The sequence below is a fragment of the Callithrix jacchus genome, chromosome 7 (genome assembly GCF_049354715.1).
Source record: "Callithrix jacchus isolate 240 chromosome 7, calJac240_pri, whole genome shotgun sequence".
Lineage (NCBI taxonomy): Eukaryota > Metazoa > Chordata > Mammalia > Primates > Cebidae > Callithrix > Callithrix jacchus.
In genome coordinates this window covers 56,440,590-56,463,357 of record NC_133508.1, presented here as the reverse complement: position 1 = coordinate 56,463,357, position 22,768 = coordinate 56,440,590, and the positions used below count along the sequence as shown (strand labels likewise).

The 22,768-nt window shown below is 44.8% G+C and overlaps 1 protein-coding gene across 3 annotated transcripts in view; it reads right to left on the bottom strand.

Annotated features, from left to right (window-relative positions):
- Nucleotides 1-7,723: 7,723 nt before the first annotated feature.
- The window catches only part of LOC100392080 (uncharacterized), a 63,707-nt gene continuing 48,662 nt past the window's right edge, over nucleotides 7,724-22,768 (bottom strand). For all 3 annotated transcript variants that reach the window (XR_013519825.1, XR_013519826.1, XR_013519827.1), the window contains 2 exons: nucleotides 8,149-8,197; nucleotides 7,724-7,862 (listed from right to left, as the gene is read on the bottom strand). The gene's annotated coding sequence lies outside the window, so the exon portion shown is untranslated. The remainder of the gene's footprint in view (nucleotides 7,863-8,148; nucleotides 8,198-22,768) is intronic.

Below are 22,768 nucleotides of genomic sequence, written 5' to 3'. Positions count from 1 at the left end.
TGAGCTTTGGTGACAGATGGAGACTCTCTCTCAAAAAAAACACACACACACACACACACAAAGAAAAAAGAAATGCTGAGACTTTTGATTCCAGAGGGCTAGAAGTAGGAGGTTAATTTCTAAGAAAGGGGAGAATGCTAGACATCTGGAATTTCCTCTCCATGGATGCCTGGGTCTCTGGGGCCCAACTTTTAAAGTTGAACATTTACTTTTTGATGTGGTTAGAATCCCTGAGCCCACAATATGTTCCCAAGAGTATTTAATTAAATGGGAATCTGGTGCGCATCTGTGACTAATTAATGCTGATCAAAAACAATTAAATATTAAATGTCAGTGGTTTCTTACCTGGTTTCTTACCAATAATTGCAAAGGGCTGAATGTAATTATCAAGTCCTGACCTCCATATGAGCCAAGTTCACGTTAAAACAATGAACTACTAAAACGGAGCCAATGAAAGAGCAGATTTTGTGAATTTTTTTAAAAATCGAAGCAATGAAACGCTAACCATCAGGGCAAAGGTATTGGTCAGAGTTCTCTTCCTCAGCCAGCGTAGAAGGGTCCTCTCCAAGAGAAAGAACGGCAGCCCCACAATGTAGCAAACATTGCTGACAGTTCTCCTTATAGTGAAATGTTTTCATGTGCCGATAACTGTTATAGGATATAAACATATATAATGATGTAATTCACTCAACAAGCATTTGATGAGAACTTGATTTGGCCAGGTTCTATTCTAAGCTCTGGGAATACAGAAACAGTGACGAGCTCTCCATTTTCAAGGTCTAGTCTAATCCACCATTATCAGAACCACCTGGTAGGCTCTGTCCTTTCCCTCTCTAGTTCAACTAGGATGATCAGGGGCTGCTGTTGTCTCCTGATTTCCTAAACAATACTTTTTAAATGTATTGTACTGTTTATTTTGGGGTGATTTTTAGAGACAGTAGCAGAAATGCCTTTATTCTGCCATCTTGAAACTGGCAGGTCACCACGCCCCTCATGGTCCTGGTGAGAGGTGAGATGACACATCAAGTGGATCCCACAGATGAACTGCTTCTTCCCTCTGGGAGCAATGTGGGGAATTGAAGAACAGAAACCAAAGGCAGTGGCGTGGATCCATATGGTTGTTGAGAGCCAGAAGAATGAGTCAAGCCCAGCAGACCATCCAGCAAAGACATGGGTGGAGGACAGAAACCATAACGTAAAGCCAAGACAAAGACAGCTGAGAAACAAGAAATTTATGAACAAGGGGTAGCAGGGTGGAAAAACATGGAGATAGTCTGGGAGGATTCCAGAGACAAACTGGGGATGCTTGTGGCAACTTTATTCTTTTATTCTCTATTTTTTTTTAGATGAAATCTCACTCTGTTACCCAGACTGGAGTACAGTGGTGCAATCTTGGCTCACTGCAACCTCTACCTCCCAGGTTCAAGCAATTCTCCTGCCTCAGCTTCCAGAGTAGCTGAGACTACTGGCACGTGCCACCATGCCTGGCTAATTTTTTGTAGTTTTAGTAGAGATGAGGTTTCGCCAGTTGACCAGGCTGGTCTTGAACTCCTGACCTCAAGTGATGTATGAGCCATCAATTACAGTCATGAGCCACCAATCCAGGTCTCTTGTGGCAACTTTAAATCTCACCCCTGCACTGACTTAAATATGCTGCTCGTGTCATTTCAAGGGATTGTGGTGGTTGGACAGCCTGATGCTATTTCCTCCATGGCCATCTTTAGTTAAGAGTACGCCCCCTTCGTGAAAGCCTGAGTTCTAAGCCTTTGTAAACTGAAAAGCTATAGGAAGTACTCATTTGATGTTCTTTCGATGGTGCTTGGTACTTCAAATTCTTTTTTTTTTTTTTTTTTTTTGAGACGGAGTCTTGCTCTGTTGCCCAGGCTAGAGTTCAGTGGTACGATCTCAGCTCACTGCACCCTCTGCCTCCCAGGTTCAAGCAATTCTCCTGCCTCAGCCTCCTGAGAAGCTGGGATTGTACACAGGCATATACCACCATGCCCGGCTGATTTTTGCATTTTTAGTGGAGATGGGTTTCACTACGTTGGTCAGGCTGGTCTCGAACTCCTGACCTCATGATTTGCCCACCTCGGCCTCCCAAAGGGCTGGGATTACAGGCGTGAGCCACCACACCCGGCTGATACTTCAAATTCTTTAAAAAAATTTTTTTTTAATTATTATTATTATTTTAGAGACAGGGTTTCACCATATTGGTCATGCTGGTCTTGAACTCTGAACCTCAGGTGATCCGCCTGCCTCTGCCTCCCAAAGTGCTGGGATTATAGGCATGAGCCACAGCGCCCAGCCCTTCAAATTCTTTATCTGTAAAGAAAAGACAGCTGTAGTTCTCTCCACCTATTTCACAGATGCTTAAGGTTGCTGTGTGGATTAATGAGACGTTCAGCCTGACTTTCCCTTTTGGATGTGCAGGATGCTCCTAATAGGGACTGTTTATCCTGAGGGCTCAGACACATCTGTCTTTAGCTTAAAGCTGAATGCAAGAAGCTTAAATGCATATTGCTAAATGAAAGAAGCCAATCCGCGTAGGTTGCATAGTATGTGATTTCAATGATACGATGTTCTGGAAAAGGCAAAAACCACAGAGGCTGGCCGGGTGCAGTGGCTCACCCCTGTAATTCCAGCACTTTGGGAGGCTGAGGCAGGTGGATCACCTGAGGTCAGGAGTCTAAGACCAGCCTGGCCAAAATGGCGAAACCCCATCTCTACTAAAAAATACAGAAATTAGCCAGGTGTGGTGGCGGGCACCTGTAAATCCCAGCTACTCGAAAGGCTGAGGCAGGAAGAATTGCTTGAACCCTGAAGGCGGAGGTTACAGTAAGCCAAGATTGCACCACTGCCTGCACTCCAGCCTGGGTGACAGAGTGAGACTCTGTCTCAAAAAAAAAAAAAAAAGATAGAGGCAATAAAAAGATCAGTGTGTTCAGGTGTTGCGGGGAGGGAGGGAAGAATAGGCAGAGCACAGAAGATTTTAGGACAGTGAAAATATTCTATATGATACTTTTATGGGGGGGTACATGTCATTATACATTTTTTTGGGGGGGGGCAGAGTTTCTGTTGCCCAGGTTGGAGTGCAGTGGTGTGATCTTGGCTCCCGCAACCTCTGCCTCCCGGATTTGAGTGATTCTCCAGCCTCAGCCTCCCAAGCAGCTGGGATTACAGGCATGCACCACCACGCCCTGCCAATTTTTGTAGTTTTTAGTAGAGACAGGATTTCACCATGTTGTCCAGGCTGGTCTCAAACTCCTGGGCTCAAGTGATCCACCCACCTTGGCCTCCCAAAGCGTTGAGATTACAAGCATGAGCCACCACGTCTGGCCATCATTATACATTTGTCCAAATCCACAGAATGCACAGCATCAAGAGTGAACCCAAATGTGAACTATGGACTTTGAGTGATAATGATGTGTCAATCTGGATTCATCAACTCCGGCGTATGTACTGCTCTGGTGGGGGATGTTGATAATGGAGTATGTGTTAGGGAACAGGGTAGATGGGAAATTTCTTTCTTCCATTTAGCTTTTATTTATTTATTTATTTATTTATTTATTTATTTATTTATTTTTATTTTGGGACAGGGTCTCTATTGCCCAGGCTGTAGAGCAGTGGCACAAACTTGGGAACTTGGCTCACTGCAGCCTCAACCTCTGGGGTTCAAGTGATCCTCCTGCCTCAGCCTCACATGTAGCTGGGACTACAGGCATGCACCACCACAGCTGGATAATTCTTTGATTTTTTTATAGAGACTGGGTCTCACTTTGTTGCCCAGGCTGGTCTCGAACTCCTGGGCTCAAGCAATCATCCCATCTCAGCCTCCCAGTGTGCTGAGATTACAGGCATGAGCCACTGTGCCTGGCCATCTTCTGCTTAATTTTCCTGTGAACCCCAAACTGCTTGGTCACCAGCATTCACAAGAGAGGTTAGGGCTGGACTTACTCATAGGGAAGTCACCCACCTAGAGGGATGGAAATCTTGAGGATTTCTCAGAGAAGATGGAGTTTTGAGGGGTGAAAAGAAACAAACATCGTCTTAAATTACACCGATTGTTAGGAGCTGCAAGAGAAAGTTGAGCTGGGAAAGGCCCAGGGATGAAAGAAGAGGAAGAGATAAAAGAAGAAAAAGCAAACAAGGATAATAAGTTCAGAAAGGGCGCTGCACACAGAGCTACAAGAAAGGGAGATGGTTGAATGTGCCCGAAGCTGCAGATGGGGAGAGGTGAAGGAGAATTTTTTTAAAAGCAGTGAAATAGGAATATGAAGAGGGTGCAATTCTCTACAGATGTAGTATCTAAAGATAGTGGCAGAAGCAGAAACCAGAGAGCAGAGAGTTCAAGACAAGTAGAAGAAACTGGTTCCTAACTCAGGAAAAGGGAAGAAAACTGGCTAATATCCACAGTCAGAGTGGCCTCCGGAAGGATTAAAGACCTAAATGTGAAAGATAAATATATATTCAGAGCAAGGACATAACGTAGGAGGATACCTTTGTGGCCTAGAATGGAGACGGATTTTTTTTTTTTTTTTTTAAGATGGAGTCTCCCTCTGTCACCCAAGCTGGAGTGCAGAGGCCTGATCTCAGCTCGCTCCAACCTCTGCCTCCTGGATTCAAGGGATTCTCCTGCCTCAGCCTCCCAAGGAGCTGAGATTACAGGCACCTGTCACCATATTTGGCTAATTTTGTATTTTAGTAGTGACGGGGTTTCACCATGTTGGTCGGGCTGGTCTCAGAACTCCTGACCTCAAATGATCCACCCGCCTCGGCCTCCCAAAGTGCTGGGATTACAAGTGTGAGCCACCACATCTGACTGGATATGGATCTTTTAAATAAACTGTCAAAGCACAAATCCTTAAGGAAGAAAATTTATTGATTTGGTTACATCAAAATTAAAGAATTCAGTTCCAAGAAATGACACTGGCCGGGTGCAGTGGCTCATGCCTGTAATCCCAGCACTTTGGGAGGCTGAGGCGGGCAGATCATGAGGCCAAAAGATTGAGACCATCCTGGCCAACATAGTGAAACCCCATCTCTGCTAAAATACAAAAATTAGCTGGGCATGGTGGCGTGCGCCTGTAGTCCCAGCTACTAGGGAGGCTGTCAGGAGAATTGCTTGAAATCAGGAGGTGGAGGTTGCAGTGAGCCAAGATTGTGCCACTCTACTCCAGCCTGGCGCCTGGTGAAGTAGCGAGACTCTGTCTCAAAGATAAAAAAGAAATAACACTAAGAGAAAGCTAACAGGCTAATGATAGATTGAAGGAGGATATTTACAATGTCTAAAACTGGCAAGAGGCTAGTATTTAAAATGCATAGGGAATGCCTGCCCATCGGTATGAAGAAGACAGACTCTGTGGAGGATGCTGTGATAGTCTCTCAAATCCCCTGCTTCAGAGGCTGAGGTACTCACCACCCCAGCTCAGCTGAAGAATGTTGTTTTGTCCAAGAACAAGTCCCCTTCCCAAAGACATCCTACATCCAATGACTGGTCCAGGAGGGAGTATAAATGCCTTGCTTGCTTCCCTAGAGGCAAGATGTATCAGTCCATTTTTACCTGCTGATAAAGACATACTGGAGATTGGGCAATTTACAAAAGAAAGGGGTTTATTGGACTCACAGCTCCATATGGCTGGGGAGGCCTCACAATCACGGTGGAAGATGAAATGCACATCTCACATGGTGGCAGACAAGAGAAGAGCGAGCTTGTGCAGAGCAACTCCCCCTTAGAGAACCATCAGATATCATGAGATGTATTTACTATAATGAGAACAGCACAAGAAAGTGATCCTCCTGCCTTGGCCTCCCAAAGTCCTGAGATTACAGGTGTGAGTCACTGTGCCCAGCCCAGGTTCTAAGTGTCATGCACTTGCTACCCTACAATACATCTGTCACCATCATGCCTGTTATAGACCAGGAAACAAAGGCATGGAGAGGTTAAATGATTTACCTAAAGCCACATGTAAATAAGCCAAAAGGCTAGATTTGAGCTCAGACAGTCTAGCCCCAGCTTTCAAGCTCTTAACTAATAAATACTACCCTGACCCTTGACTATGTGAGGGGCAAGGCTGATTATCGGCATTTGGGTTGCAACATATGATCTGGTTTGATTTGGTGAAATAAATACAGACTTTAGGAATAGATAGCCCTGAGTTTGAACATCTGATTTTCCACTGACTGGCTGGGTGACTTTCCCCAAATGTAAAATTCGAAGAAAAATCAAATCCAGGCTGGGCACGGTGGCTCACGCCTGTAATCCCAGCATTTTGGGAGGCCAAGGTGGGTGGATCACCTAAGCTCAGGAGTTTAAGACCAGCCCGGTCAACATGGTAAAACCCCGTCTCTACTAAAAGTACAAAATTAGCCAGGCATGGTGGCACATGCCTGTAATTCCAACTACTCAGAAGGCTGAGGCAGGAGAATCACTTGAACCCAGGAGTAGTAGATTGCAGTGAGCCAAGATTGCACCGTTGCACTCCAGCCTGGGCAAAAAGAGCAAAACTCCATCTCAAAAAAAAAAATCATATTCACATTGGAATTTTGAGGAGTAATGAGGTCATGAATGTAAAGCTCCCGGCAGAGTTCCTGGCATGGATCAAGACATTTTAAGTGCTCCTTTTTTCTCTCATCTTGCCGAAGATATTTAGCTTAGATCAGTGGTCTTAACTCTTTTGTACCACAGACTCCCTTTAGCAGTCTGGGGAAGCTGATGAGGCCTTTCTCAGAGTATTTATTTTATTATTATTTATTTATTCTCATAGTATTTATTTATGTTATTATTGTGTTTGAGACAGGGGTCTCACTCTGTTGCCACGGTGGAGCACGGTAGTCCTATCACGGCTCACTGCAGCCTCAACCTCTTCCGACTCAGGTAATCCTCCCACCTCAGTCTCCCAAGTAGCTGGATAATTTTTGTATTTTTTTGGAGAGATGGGATTTTACTGTGTTGCCCAGGCTGGTAACTCCTGGGCTCAAGCAATCCACTCACGTTGGCCTCCCAAAGTGCTGGGATTACAGGCGTGAGCCACCACACCGGCCTCAGAATAATGATTTTACATACAAGCAATAAAATGCACAGGACTACAAGGGAGGTCAAATATAGTGAAATGCCATTATCAAAAATGTTTTAAATTTAAATATATGATCTAGTAATTGATATAATGAGCTTGTTAATGCATTAAGTAATAAGACATAATACCAGATCCAAAACGATCAAAAATTCAAAGGAGTGATGAAGGTAAAAGATATTTGGGGAAATCCAGAGCACCTGTTTTGTGAAACAAAAATACTGATTGTTTTTTTCGCTTTTGTTGCCCAGGCTGGAGTGCAGTGGTGTGATCTCAGCTCACTGCAACCTCTGCCTCCCAGGTTCAAGTGATTCTTCTGCTTTGGCCTTCTGAGTAGCTGGGATTACAGGCATGTGCCACCACACTTGGCTCATTTTGTACTTTTAGTAGAGATGGGGTTTCTCCATGTTGGTCAGACTGGTCTCGAACTCCCAACCTCAGGTAATCTGCCCACCTCAGCCTCCCAAAGTGCTGGGATTATAGGCGTAAGCCACCTCGCCCGGTCAAGGCTGATGGCTTCTATCAGTGACAGGAGCCAGTCCTGCTAAGTCTACAGGGGTTTGTTGCTACACTCACAATGGAAGGAAATGCTAAATTCCAGTATGAGGTTAGTAAAGGAAAAAGAAAAAAAAGATGTAATTTTTTTCCATCCAAGTTCACTGACTCATGGGTTAAGAACAGCTGGTGTAGAGGAAGGCAGTGGAGAGGAAATTCCAGAGATGGCCAGTTTGTTTGGAAGTGCCTCATACATGGGCCTCTTCAGTCATCTTTCTGGATGTTATTGATTTGGCACTGTACAGAGAGAAGTGATACATCTCAAATTCACAATTCTCAGAGCATAACTGCTGATCTTCCCTCCACCCTCAGACCTGCCCCACCCAAAGCCTTCTTCAGCTCTGTAGATGACTCCCTTCTTCCAGCTGCCCAGCAAAAACTCTGGAGTTGCCTTGAAGCCTCTCCCTCTCACACCCCACATAGAATCCATTGGGAAATCCTATTGGCTCTGCCTTCCTGACTCTGCCCACTGCTGCCTGCCTCCATTGCTCCCAACCTTATCTGAGCCACAGTGACTTCTCACCTGGTTACGGCAATGGCCTCCTCTGCTCCCGCAGCTTCCTCCTTGTCCCCTGTAAGTTCATTTATTTTTATTTTTTAATTAAATACAGACACAGTCTCACTATGTTGCCTAGGCTGGTCTTGAACTCCTGAGCTCAAGTGATCCTCCCTCAGCTTCCCAAAGTGCTAGGATTATAGGCATGAGCCACCACGCCCACTCATCCCTGCAGTTCATTTTTTCTTTCTTTGTTTTTTGAGACAGTGTCTGGCTCTGTCGCCCGGACTGCAGTGCTGTGACACAATCTCAGTTCACTGCAACCCCCACTTCCCAGGCTCAAGCCATCCTTCCACCTCAGCCTCCTGAGTAGCTGGGACTATGGGCACATGCCACCACATTAGGCTAATTTTTGTATTTTTTGTAGAGATGGGACTTCACCATGTTGCCCAGGATGGTCTCGAACTCTTGAGCTCGAGAGTTTTGCTTGCCTTGGCCTCCCAAAGTGCTGGGATTATAGGCATGAGCCCCCACACCCGGCCGTGCCTGCTGTTTATTTTCAGCGCAGCAGGCAGAGTGACCCTTTATGTGTGGTCTCCTTGCTCACTTTGCTACAGGCACACTGGTTTCCTTGCTGCTCCTCAAACATGCTAGGCAAGCTCCTACCTTAGGGCCTTTGGACTGACTTGACTGGTCCCTTTGATAGCAGTAATCTTCCCTCCAACACCAGCATTTCTAATTCTCATGTCTCTTTTAACTCTTCACACAAATAAATGTCACCTCTTCTATGAGGCCTACCCCGATTTCCTTATTTATTTATTTGAGAAGGAGTCTTGCTCTGTCACCCAAGCTGGAATGCAGTGGTGCAATCTCGTCTCACTGCAACTTCTGCCTCCCAGGCTCAAGCGATCCTCCCATCTCAGCCTCCCAAGTAGCTGGGACTACAGGTGCATGCCACCATACCGGCTAACTTTTGTATTTTTAGTGGAGATGGATTTTCACCATGTTGGACAGGCTGATCTCAAACTTCTGACCTCAAGTGATCCACCCGTCTTGGCCTCCCAAAGTGCTGTGATTACAGATGTGAGCCATCATGTCTGGCCCCTGATTACCCTCTTTAAATGTGAAACCTCCCGATACCCTTACCCTGTTCTAATCTTTCTTTTGCTTTTGGAGCATAAGACCCTATAGCATGTTATATAATTTACCTATTTATTTTCTGTCTTCCCCCTTTTTCCTCCCACCTCCAACTAGAAAATAAACTCTATACAAAAAAGAATCTTTGTTTTGCTCACTGTTATCTTTATAGTACATATTAGGTACTCAATACATGGAGTAAGTCAAGGAGGAAAGTATAGCTGGTGGGTTACATGTTGTAGTGAAACCACTCAGACCCCAGAGCCAGAGCTGGATTCTGTTCCCAGCTCTGAGGCCAACAAGCTGTGCTACCCTGAGCAACTCACTGCATCTCTCTGACCTTCGGGGTCCTAGTCTATAACACAAAAGTTACAGAATCTAACTAGCAAAGTTGTGAGGATTAAGAGAGCTAGTTGGGACCAGGCACGGTGGCTCATGCCTATAATTCCAGCACTTTTGGATGCTAAGGTGAGTGGATGAATCACTTGAGCTCAGGAGATCAAGACCAGCCTGGGCAACATGGTGAAACTTCATCTCTACAAAAAATACAAAAAAATTAGCCAGGCATGGTGGCACATGCCTATAGTCCCAGCTACTCAGGAGGCTGAGTTGGGAGAATTGCTTGAGCCTGGGAGGCAGAGACTGCAGTGAGCTGTGATTGCGCCACTGCACTTCAGCCTGCGTGACAGAGCAAGATCCCGTCTCAAAAAAAAAAAAAAAAAGCCAGTTGGTCAAGGGCGTGGCGCTTTGCAGGTGTTTAATAAATGCCGGTTCCTAGTCCCCTTCTGATTCGGAATAAGTAACTTCCTCCTGTTGGCATGGAGCCCCTGGACTCCAGTAAAAGAGCCAAGCTTGTGTCCCTCCCCCTAATCATGTTCTCAGAAAGGCTCAGAATAGAACCCAAATCTCCCGGCTTCACTTGGAGCTGTAGCCAACAGACCACACGACCACTTTTTTCCTGTCCACTACTTTCTTTTGAGGTGGAAAGTAGTCAGTTGGAATAACTTACCCAGGGGCAGGGAAAGGAAAAAACAGCAAAAACGGTTTTAAAAGGGAGTTATACAAGCATTTGCAGGAAAACCCCATTGAGGGGCATTAATGCTGATTCAAAGGAGAAGGAAATATGAAATCTGACAGTCTTCCAGGCCTCTGGTCCTGAATTTCCTCTCTTCCATCACACATTTTTTTTTTTCTTGCCCACAAAATGGGCCTTAAAAAAAGATGACAGGTTAGAAAATAGACCATGTCGACAAAAGGGGGGAATTTGAGGTTGTTGTTCAGCAAGAGCATAAATGCTACTCCCCATTATGACCAGCCAGTTCTCTTAGTAATGATGGGGAAAGGCAGGCTCAGGCAGAAGCCGATGTCTCCCCGGGGAAGGAGAATGAATTCTGGATTACAAATGGAGACCATTTTCCAGGGCTGCTTTGATCTCCTGCCAGATCCAGGGCTGGAGACCAGCAAGTTGGGACTCCAAGGAAAACCGGACTTCACAGCAGTCTCTAGCAGCTGTCTTCCCAAATGGGTGTGTGCCTGCAAAGCCGGGCGGTCCTACAGTCCAGCCCAGCTTGTGCCCAGTGGCTGTCCCCTTGTGCTTCTGCCCCTGGGAGTCCTGCCTCCCCCTGTTCCTCCCCACCCAACACAGAGCTGAGCTGGCAGACGAAAATGAGTAAGTGTGAAATGAGACTGCACACTGGTCTTTGTTGAGGGTTTGTTTTTGCCAAGCAGCTTGGTGGAGAAGATTGCATTTCTTGGTTATTTTTAAACCTGGATTTCTGGAATTTTATTTGGAAAAAAACAAAACAAACCAGAAACTCGAGTCCTGAGCGGCTAGTGGCTCCAGGCATCCTCTCTAGGAGGCTTGATATTCCCTAGAGCTGCCAGGAGCCCGGGGGAGTGTTGGGCTGGCAGAGGACAGAGGAGCGGAGGATTTCCAGTTGGTTCTGGAAAGCATCCCTGCTCCTCTTCCCCAGTGGATAAAATGCCACACCTACAAGAGGCCTCACTTTTGGTACTTGTACTTGCTGTGTGCCAGGCTGGGTGGTGATCAAGATAGTTTTGGCCCCTGGTTGTGTGTGGCTCATGGCTTAGATGAAGACAATGTTTTATTTTTATTTCTTAGAGATGGGGGTCTCACTGTCCTGCCCAGGGTGGTCTCAAACTCCCAGCCTCAAGGGATCCTCCCACCTCAGCCTCCCAAAGTGCTGAGATTACAGGCATGAGTCAGCAGTTCACCTGGCCTAGATGAAAAAATTGACAGTTGCAACATATTTGCAATACCAGCTTCACAGGGGAAGACACAAAGGTTGGGGTTGGGGCAGCTGACCTAGCCTAGAGGGATCCAGAATGAAACCTGAAGAACATGTGGGGCCAGCAGAGCACAGCCAGAGAGAACTGTGGGTAGGAGAGGGGTGGGGTGTGGGTGGGGACAAGAAAGCAGGGGCTTGATGGTGAAGAGACTTGGCTTCTAGCTCCTGCTCCATCTCCGGCAAGCTGTGGCATTTGAGCAAGTGTGCTTGCCTCCTCTGCACCTCAGTTTCCTCATCTGTAAACTGAGGGATGTTATTAATCCTTTACTTACAGAAGTTAACATTTACTCAGCCCATACTTGGATTTCTGGCTTAGAATAGCCAGGCCCTATTCGAAGCACCTTACATATATTAAGTCCACCGGTAATTTTCAAAAAACAATAAAATTATGACTCGTATGAATATTAAATAAACCCATATCAAAGATCTTATGGAACCCACTAAGTAATGAGGGAATCAGTAAGACATTATGACTAGTTCAAAATGTTTCACAGTTATAGTTATGTAAGGAACAGGGAAGTGAACTTACAGATAGGTACAAAACTGGCAAAGTTGGTTGATATCCACAAGGCAATAATTAATTGCATTCTTCTGGACACAATTTGCATTGCTGTAGACAAGAACCAGGCTGGGCCTGGTGTCTCATGCCTGTAATCCCAGCACTATGGGAGGCTGAGGCGGGTGGATCACCTGAGGTCAAGAGTTCGAGACTAGCCTGGCCAACATGGTGAAACCCCGTCTCTACTACAAATACAAAAATTAGCTGGGTGTGGTGGCGGATGCCTGTAATCCCAGCTACTCAAGAGGCTGAGGCAGGAGAATTGCTTGAATCTGGGAGGTGGAGGTTGCAGTGAGCTGAGATAGCACCACTGCACTCCAGCCTGGACAACAGAGCAAGACTCCATCTCAAAAAAAAAAAGAGAACTATTTGTTTTACTGACAGCTTTCTACAACATACAGAGCTGTGGAGCTGTAAAGCAGCTCAAAGACAGCAAAGGGTCAACCCTGTGGATTGATCTAGTCTGGACACCTACTGAATGTCAAGATTTTTTAAATTTGTTCCTATGATCTCTCTAACCCCTTAGAATCATAATAATCTCAAAGAAAAATTATTCTTGATTTTAAAATTGGCTGTTCTCATTAGATGTGGCCTGATTGTTTACATAGTTACAGCAAGAGAGTTAATTTGTCAGCCGGCATGGGGACTCATGCCTGTAATCTCAGCACTTTGGGGGGCGAGGTGAAGGGATCACGTGAGCCCGAGAGTTCCAGACTAGCCTGGGCAACATAGTGAAACCCCATCTCTACAAAAAAATTAGCTGGGCACGGTGGCACACACCTGTAGTCTCAGCGACTGGGGAGGCTAAGTGGGGAGGATTACCTGAGCCCAGGAGGTTGAGGCTGCAGTGAGCCATGATTGTGCCACTGCACTGCAGCCTGGGTGACAGAATGAGACCCTAGGTTGGGTCAAATTCAAAAAGTGTTAATTTGTCCGCTAGGCCTCCTAAATTTACTTCATAAAATTTAGAGCCATGCAGCTTCAAACAATTATAAAATTAGCTTTTGTGTAAAAGTTTTCATAAGAAATTGCCAATTGGAATCTTTATTCTTCTTCCAGCTGGAATCTTAAAAGGCTCTATTATTTGTTATTTCAAAGAAAGTCAGTTCAAGAAACTTCTCGCCAAATTTCTTTCACCTGTCAAACCTATATATCTGAGTGAACTCTTATTTTGTGTCCTGAATATCATAAGGTTCCTGGCCTTCCAGGAAGTGACTGTCTTTAATACCTGTAAACCAGGCACCAAGCCGATTTTGTTTTGTTTTGTTTTGTTTTTTTGTTTTTGTCTGAGACAGAGTCTTGCTCTGTCATCCAGGCTGGAGTGCAGTGGCATGATCTCGACTCACTGCAAGCTCTGCCTCCCAGGTTCAAGCAATTCTCTTGCCTCAGTCTGCCGAGTAGCTGGGACTACAGGCGCCTGCCACCACATTCAGCTAATTTTTGTATTTTTAGTAGAAATGAAGTTTCACCATGTTGGCCATGCTTGTCTCAAACTCCTGACCTCAAGTGATCTGCCTGCTTTGGCCTCCCAAAGTGGTGAGATTATAGGCATGAGCCACCATGCCTGGCCTCAAGCCAGGTTTCATGGAGAACTTTGTAGGCATCTGTTCCGTACATATTAATACAAATTTTATCCCTTAAGATGTCCTGTCACACCTGATATAGTGAGCACCATTCTCAAATATGATGCTCCCAGTGAGGCCTTGGCTACAATCAATCTGTTTGTCCTGGTAAGAAGGAGGACATAGTCTTGCTGAACATGAGCAAATAATTATCACCATGAAAAGTAAAAAGATTTTATAAGACTTTCTGAATTCTGGAAGGCCAGGGAGAATCAGATATCATTTTTAAATGGTTTCTTTCCGTTTATAAAAGCCGAGATGATGAAATTGTTATGGTTACAGATGGATTAAGAAGAGAGAGAAGGGACATTTCTTCTTTGATAAATAAGGAAAACAGGATGTTAAAACAATACCAGCAGGTTTTTTTTTTAATGATACTTTAAGTTCTAGGGTACATGTGCAGATGGTGCAGGTTTGTTACATAGGTGTACACGAGCCATGGTGGTGGTTTGCTGCATCCATCACCTGGTCAACTACATTAGGTATTTCACCTAATACTATCCCCTCCTACTCCCCCAAGCCCCTGCTATTCCTCCCCTAGCCCCCCACTCCCAGGCCTCGGTGTGTGATGTTCCCCTCCCTGTGTCGGTGTGTTCTCACTGTTCAACACTCATGAGTGAGTGAGAACACGTGGTGCCTGGACACCAGCGGCTTTCTACACAAACAGGTACAATAAAATTTCCCTCATCAGTTCACTCAGTCCCATATAATTAATTCTTATTCTGCTGGCTTCTGAGTTAAACACACAACTATTTGCTTCTAACTGACAACAGCCCTGGAAATCCTGACCCATTCCACTGGTAATAGACTAAGAATTTTCTAGGTAATGTCAGCCCAGCTCAGTTTGAAGTACCTGGTACAGTCCTTTCCCATAAAGCTCTGAGACTGTCCTTGGTTGGAAACACCAACTCCAGCCTATGGCTTATAGCAGTAAACCTCTGAGGCATGGTAAATAACAGAGACTAATACAGCTGTGGTTAATTTATTACAGACTATTTTAAAATGTGAAAGGTCTGGGCTGGTGCGATGGCTCACACCTGTAATCTCAGCACTTTGGGAGGCCAAGAGGTTCGGATCACCTGAGATCAGGAGTTCAGGACCAGCCTGGCCAACATGGTGAAACCCCTTCTCTACTAAAGCTACAAAAAATTGGCCAGGCATGGTATCTCATGCCTGTAATCCAAGTTACTCAGGAGGGTGAGGCAGGAGAATCGCTTGAATCCAGGAGGCGGAGGTTGCAGTGAGCCAAGATGGCGCCACTGCACTCCAGCCTGGGCAACAGAGCGAGACTCTCAATAAAATAAAATGTGAAAGGTCTGATGAGGGTTCATAATAGGAATCAGGAAACTAACAAGGAAATTTAGCTGTTTCTGTAGCATGCAAAACAGAGATAATAAACCATTTCCAAAATTTAGACAAAACACCTCTAAAGATAATTGATTACATCTATCTGCACAGAAATCAGTAAATATTACCTCTGATTCATAGAAATAGATGAACATAATTTGGACAGAGGAAAGAAAATCTTGAGGTTGAATGTATGATAATATAGAGGCATAATTTATTTTTTGAGACAGGCTCTGACTCTGTTGCCCGGGCTGGAATGCAGTGGCACGATCATGGCTCACTGCCACCTCAACTTCTTTAGCTCAAAAGATCCTCCTGCCTCAGTCTCCCAAGTAGCTGGGACTACAGGCATGCACCATCATGCCTAGCTACTTTTATTTTTATTTTTTGTAGAGATGGGGGGCTCCCAGTATATTGCCCAAACTGATCTCAAATTCTTGGCCTCATACAATCCTACCCCAACCTCCTAAAATGCTGGAATTATAGGCATGAGCCACTGCTCCTGGACATAATTTTTTTTTTCTGGTACCAAGAATATCAACTAAAGAGATTCAGGCCAGGCACAGTGGCTTCACACCTGTAATCCTAGCACTTTGGGAGGCTGAGACAGAGAGATTGTCTGAGGTCAGGAGTTTGAGACCAGCCTGGCCAATGTGGTGAAACCTCGTCTCTACTAAAATACAAAAAGTAAGCTGGGCATGGTGGTGGGCGCCTGTAATCCTAGCTACTCAGGAGGCTGAGGCAGGAGAATTGCTTGAACTCTGGAGGCGGAGGTTGCAGTGAGCTGAGATCATGCCACTGTACTCTAGCCTGGGCAACAAAGTGCAACTCTGGTTTAAAAAAAAAAAGAGAGGCCGGGCGCGGTGGCTCACGCCTGTAATCCCAGCACTTTGGGAGGCCGAGGCGGGTGGATCACGAGGTCAAGAGATCGAGACCATCCTGATCAACATGGTGAAACCCCGTCTTTACTAAAATTACAAAAAATTAGCTGGGCATGGTGGCGCGTGCCTGTAATCCCAGCTACTCAGGAGGCTGAGGCAGGAGAATTGCCTGAACCCAGGAGGCGGAGGTTGCAGTGAGCTGAGATCATGCCACTGTACTCTAGCCTGATTTACAGAAATCAGTGAGCCGAGATCGCACATTGCACTCCAGCCTGGGTAACAAGAGCGAAACTCTGTCTAAAAAAAAAAAAAAAGAAAAGAAAAGAAAAGAAAAAGAGAGAGAGAGAGATTCAGTAACAGTAGAGTAGAGCCTAGATACTTTACAGATGTCTATAGCTCTCTATTCCATGAGTGCACATCCTAACCAAGACACACTGGCTTTAAGCATGACAGATTCAAATTAAAGAGGGAAGGCTGCATTATTATTTAAATAATAACTGAACTTGACCACCTATAATCCCAGCTCTTTGGGAGGCCAAGACAGGCAGATCTCTGAAGCCCAGGAGTTCAAGACCAGCCTGGGCAACATGTCAAAACCCCATCTCTAGAAAAACACAAAAATTGCCAGGCATGGTGGTGCTCGCTTGTGGTCCCAGCTACTAAGGGAGGCTGAGGTGGGAGGATCATCTGAGCCTGGGGAGGTTGAGCCTGCAGTGAGCCATGATTGCACCACTGTACACCAGCCTGGGTAACAGATACTCTGTCTCAACAAAATAGGAAAGGAAAGGAAGGGAAGGGGAAGGGGAAGGGGATGGAGAAGGGGAAGGGAAAGGAGAAAGAAAAGGAGAAAGGAAGAAGGAAACCGAACTCAGCTGACAATACTATACTGTTGTTGCCAATATCATCAGGCAAAGCATGACCAGGACTTCGATAAAAGTCAGAAAACTCAACAGACCTATTTCATGAGTTCTAGTTCATAAGTAAATGAGCTCACAGGAGCGTTCTCCTTGAGGATAAAAACATCCAAGGGACAGCCGGGAGCAGTGGCTCACGCCTGTAATCAATCCCAGCACTTTGGGAGGCTGAGGCAGTCAATTGCTTGAGTCTGGGAGTTTGAGACCAGCCTAGGCAACATGGTGAAAACCCCATCTCTACTTACAATAAATAAATAAAAGTAGCTGAGCATAGTGGCGTGTGCCTGTAGTTCCAGCTACTCGGGAGGCTGAGGTGGGAGAAACACCTGAACCTGGGAGGTTGAGGTTACAGTGAGCCGAGATCACGCCACTGCCCTCCAACCAGGGTAACCCCAGGAAATCCCACAAAACAAAACAAAAATATAATAAAGAGTAAGACTCTGTCTCAAAAAAAAAAAAAAAAGAAAGAAAAAGAAAAAAAATAAGATGAATTAAGAGACAAATTAAAACAGAGTTGTTGAAACATCTCTTGCCTCAAGTACCATGCAAATGTTACAGATGTACTGCAAATCTTGTTCTGAGCTTCCTGGTTGGCAAAGTAAACAGGAAAATACTTTCGATGTGTGATTCATAGTGTCATTAAGATTGAAAACAAGCTAATTGCTCTGACAACATGGCTGTTTCTAATTCTTTTTTTTTTTTCACATAATAAATGCTAGTTGAATAGTTGCATTTTGTTTGTACTCAGAAAATGGCAACTTTTTAAATCTCAAGAAATTCTGTGCATTTGATTACCTTAAGAAAACTCAGCAGCCAGGTTCAGTGGCTCATGCTTGTAATCCCAGGACTTTGGGAGGCTGAGGTGGGAGAATCACTTGAGCCCAGGAGTTTAACACCTACCTGGGCAACCTACAGTGAGACCCCATCTCTACAAAATAATTAAAAAATTAACATGCATTTTTAATGAAACTCTTCCAGCTATTCAGGAGACTGAGCTGGGAGGATTGCTTGAGCCCAGGAGTTGAGGCTGCAGTGAGCTGCCATCAAGCCATTGCACTCCAGTCTCTGTCGAGACTGTCTCTAAAAAATATACATATAAAATATGAAAAATAAAATAAAAATTAAAGGCTAAGTGTGGTGGCTCATGCCTATAGTTCCAGCAGTTTGGGAGGCTGAGGCAGGTGAATCACTTGAGTCCAGGAGTTTGAGACCAACCTAGACAACATGGTAAAATCCCATGTCTACAGAAAATACTCCCCCAAAAAATGTAGCCAAGCATGATGGCATATGCCTATGCCTGTAGTACCAGCTACTTGGCAGGCTGAGGCAGGAGGATCACCTGAGCCTGGGGAAGTCGAGGCTGCAGTGAACCATGATTACACCACTTCACTCCAGCCTGGTGACAGGCTGTCTCAAAAAAATAAAAATTAAATACTAATTTTGATAATTTAATTTTATAATTTAACATTTATATTAGCACCAAAAAACACATTTAGGTATAATCTCAAAAATATGTACAAGATCTATATGAGGAAAACTATAAAACTCTGAAGAGGGAAATCAAAGAAGATCAAAATAAACCAGCTGGGCATGATGGCTCATGCCTGTAATCTCAGAACTTTGGGAGGCCAAGGCAGGCAGATCAACTGACTTCAGGAGTTTGAGACCAGCCTGGCCAACATGATGAAAGCCCGTCTCTACTAAAACTGCAAAACTTAGCCAGGCATGTTGGTAGGTGCCTATAATCCAAGCTACTCAGGAGGCTGAGGCAGGAGAATCACTTGAACTGGGGAGGCAGAGGTTGCAGTGAGCCGAGATCACACCATTGCACTCCAGCCTGAGTCACAGAGCGAGATACTGCCTCTAAATAAATAAATAAATAAATAGATATTCCATGTTCATGGATAGGAAGACTCAGTTACCAGTTATTCCCAACTTGACCTATGGAATCAATACAATCCCAACCAAAATTTCAGCAAGTTATTTTGTGGATACTGACAAACTAATTCTAAAGTTTTTATGGAGAGCAGAAGATCCAAAATAGCCAAGACAATATTAGTAAAAAATGAACAAAGTCAGAAGACTAGCATTTCTCAGCTTTACTCTATGCTACAGTAATCAAGACCTGCGGCACTAGTAAAAGAATAGAGACTTAAAAAAAAAAGAAAAAAAAAATAAACAATTAGATCAATGAAACACAAGAGAAAGCCTAGAAATAGACCTACATGAATATAATCAACTGATCTTTGAAAGAGGAACAAAGACAATTCAATGGAGAAAGAATATTTTTAATAAATAATGCTGCAACAATTCAACATCCATGAAAATTAATTCTAAATGGATTGTAAACCTAAATGTAAAACACAAAAGTATAAAACTTATAGAAGATAACACAGGAGAAAATCTAGATGACCTGGGATATGGCAATGAATTTTTAGAGGAGAAAAGCTCATTTAGAGAAAAAAAGCAGAAGCCATGAAAGAGAAAATTGGTAAGATAATTTTCTTTTTTTTTTTTTGAGACGGAGTTTCACTCTTGTTACCCAGGCTGGAGTGCAATGGCGCGATCTTGGCTCACCGCAACCTCCGCCTTCTGGGTTCAGGCAATTCTCCTGTCTCAGCCTCCTGAGTAGCTGGGATAACAGGCACGCACCACCATGCCCAGCTAATTTTTTGTATTTTTAGTAGAGACGAGGTTTTGCTATGTTGGCCAAGCCGGTCTCCAATTTCTGACCTCATGTGGATCTGCCAGCCTCAGCTGCCCGAAGTCCTGGGAATATAGGCATGAGCCTTATTTATCAACTTTCGGCATTATTTACTGACTTTCTATTATGGTGGATCATGTTTTAGCATTCTTCAATCATCAATCATCCTGACCATCCACTTCATCTTCACAATATGATAAATATCAAATGTTTGCGTTAAATTCATATTCAGTTTTCAACGTTATTCACAATAGGCAAATGCAGAACACTGATAAGCCAGATAGTATACTATTCCTTATTTTTTTTGTTTCTTCATCTCTATACTGGTAAGTATACTATTCTTATGTTTCCTTTTTTTTTTTTGGAAACCAGGCCTCAATCTGTCACCCAGGCTGGAGTGCAGTAGCCAGAGGCAGAATCATAGAATCATAAACTTGCTGCAGCCTCAACCTGCTGGGCTCAAGTGATCCTCTCGCCTTAGCCTCCTTGAGCAGCTGGGACTTTAGACATGCATCACCATGCCCATCTACTTTTTTTTTGAGTAGGAGTCTCATACTGTCGCCAGGCTGGAGTGCAGTGGTATGATCTCAGCTCACTGCAACCTCCGCCTCCTGGGTTCAAGTAATTCTCCTGCTTTAGCCTCCAGAGTATCTGGGACTACAGTCGCACACCACCATGCCCAGCCAATTCTTGCATTTTTAGTAAAGACAGAGTTTCACCATGTGGGCCAGGATGATCTCAATCTCTTGACCTCTTGATCCTCCCACCTTGGCCTCCTAAAGAGCTGGGATAACTGGCATGAGCCACAGCACCTGGTTCTATCTACTTTTGTAAAAATGTTTTTTAGAGATGGGGGTCTCATTATAATGACCAGGCTGGTCTCAAATTGTTGGTCTCAAACAATCCCCCTGCTTTGGCCGCCCAAAACGCTAGGATTTACAGTCATGAGCCACTGTGTCTGGCCCTTATGTTTCCTTTCTTGAACAACTTTTTGCTTTATTTTTATCTGCATTTATATTTGTCTCACTTTTTCCTTTAGTTTTTTAATGTATATATCACATATGACCAATTCTTCCCATAAGTCTACCGTGGATGTTTGTCATTCTTCCTGGTTGCACAGATTTTAAACTCTTCCTGTATATGGGGAATTCCCCCTAAGAGACCTGTGGAAAGCAGAACTTCCACTATAGACATGGTTGCTCTATGGTGGAAAATTCTGGATGCTTGCTTTTCCGTTTTCCTGCAGCTCGAGCATGGGCATTTATTTGGCTGGAGCTCCACCCAGCAGATGCACATATCCCAGAGTTGGCGTCGATAACTAAGACTGGAGAAGCAGGAAGTGAATGGAACCTTTTTGGTGGAAGTTTCAGTGAGTTAGCAGTGCAAGTCAGTGGCACTGGCCCACGCCCAGGATCCAACAGTGTCAGCCTGCAAGCTGCATGTCTGGCATGTGGTGGTGGTGAGCCACCAGCCTCATGACACCAATTTTCACAATACCAGTGAGCCTGGTTTGAAGAGCTTTTTCTAGTTGGGTAGCCGTGAATGAACTTCTCAACCCTTTTGGGATTTTATGTCCTAATATCCTTTTTTCTTTTTGAGATCCTAATATCCTTTTGTTGTTGCTGTTGAGATGTGGTCTTGCTCTGTCAGCCAGATGGGGGTGGAGTGGCGTGATCATGGCTCACTGCAGCCTCAACCTCCCAGGCTCAAACAGTCCTCCTTCCTCAGCCTTCCAAGTAGCTGGCACTACAAGTGTGTGCCACCATGCCTCGGTAATTTTTAAAATTTTTTGGTAGAGATGGAGTCCAGGCTCCTGATATTCTTTTCATGAATTCCCTTTTTCTTTAAGACAACTAGAGTTGGTTTCTCTTAGCTTGCAGATAAGCACAGCTATCATTTCAGTTTTCCACTGGGTTATAGGCAGGGCAACTTCCTGGACATGTGTCCTTTGAAGTCTTGCAGAGCCCCACTCACAGAAAAGCCCATTTGCTTTAATGCTCACCTCTCATTATCCTGAAATTCTTAATCATATTTTAACAAGAGACCGTGAATTTTCACTTTGCACTAGGCCCTGCAAATTATGCAGGCTGCCCCAGCTTCAAGTAGGAGATAAGATGTGAATTTCTGGCAGGGCGCAGTGGCTCACGCCTATAATCTCAGCACTTTGGGAGGCCGAGGCGGGTGGATCACGAGGTCAAGAGATCGAGACCATCCTGGTCAACAAGGTGAAACCCCGTCTCTACTAAAAATACAAAAATTAGCTGGGCATGGTGGTGCATGCCTGTAGTCCCAGCTACTCGGGAGGCTGAGGCAGGAGAATTGCTTGAACCCAGGAGGCGGAGGTTGCAGTGAGCCAAGATTGTGCCATTGCACTCCAGTCTGGGTAACAACAGCGAAACTCTGTTTAAAAAAAAAAAGATGTGAATTTTCCTATTTTCTGACAGAGCTCCAACCTGAGCCCTCTGCCCCTCTACCTACCTAGACTAAGTCCTCTGAGCAGCTATCACCCTAAGTCTTCTCCCATCAACTTTGCTGCCTTCCTCCTGGGTTGCAGCCATTGTTTCTTAGATACTTGGGCTTGGTTTTTTGGTTTTTTTAGACAGAGTCTTGCTCTGTCGCCCAGGCTATAGTGCACTGGCACAATCTCAGTTCACTGCAACCTCTGCCTCCCAGGTTCAAGAGACTCTCCTGCCTCAGCCTCCCGAGTAGCTGGGATTACAGAAGTGCACCACTATGCCCAGCTACTTTTTGTATTTTTAGTAGAGATGGGGGTCTCACCACATTGGCCAGGCTGGTCTCGAACTTCTGACCTCAGGTAATCCACCAGCCTTGGCCTCCTAAAGTGCTGAGACTACAGGTGTGAGCCACCTCGCCCGACCTGATACTTATCTTTTTCTTGCATTTCTGCCATCAGTCAGGTGGAGTATATCATCTCACCATCAATCACTTCCTGAGAAAAAGTGCATGGGAGGTAAAAGTTTTGAGAGTTTGCATGTCTGAAATTATGTTCCTGGCCAAGCATGGTGGCTCACACCTGTAATCCCTGCACTTTGGAAGGCCGAGGTTGGTGGATCACTTGAGGTCAGGAGCTCAAGACCAGCCTGGCCAACATGGTGAAACCACATCTCCACTAAAAATACAAAAAAAATTAGCCAGGTGTGGTGGTGCATGCCT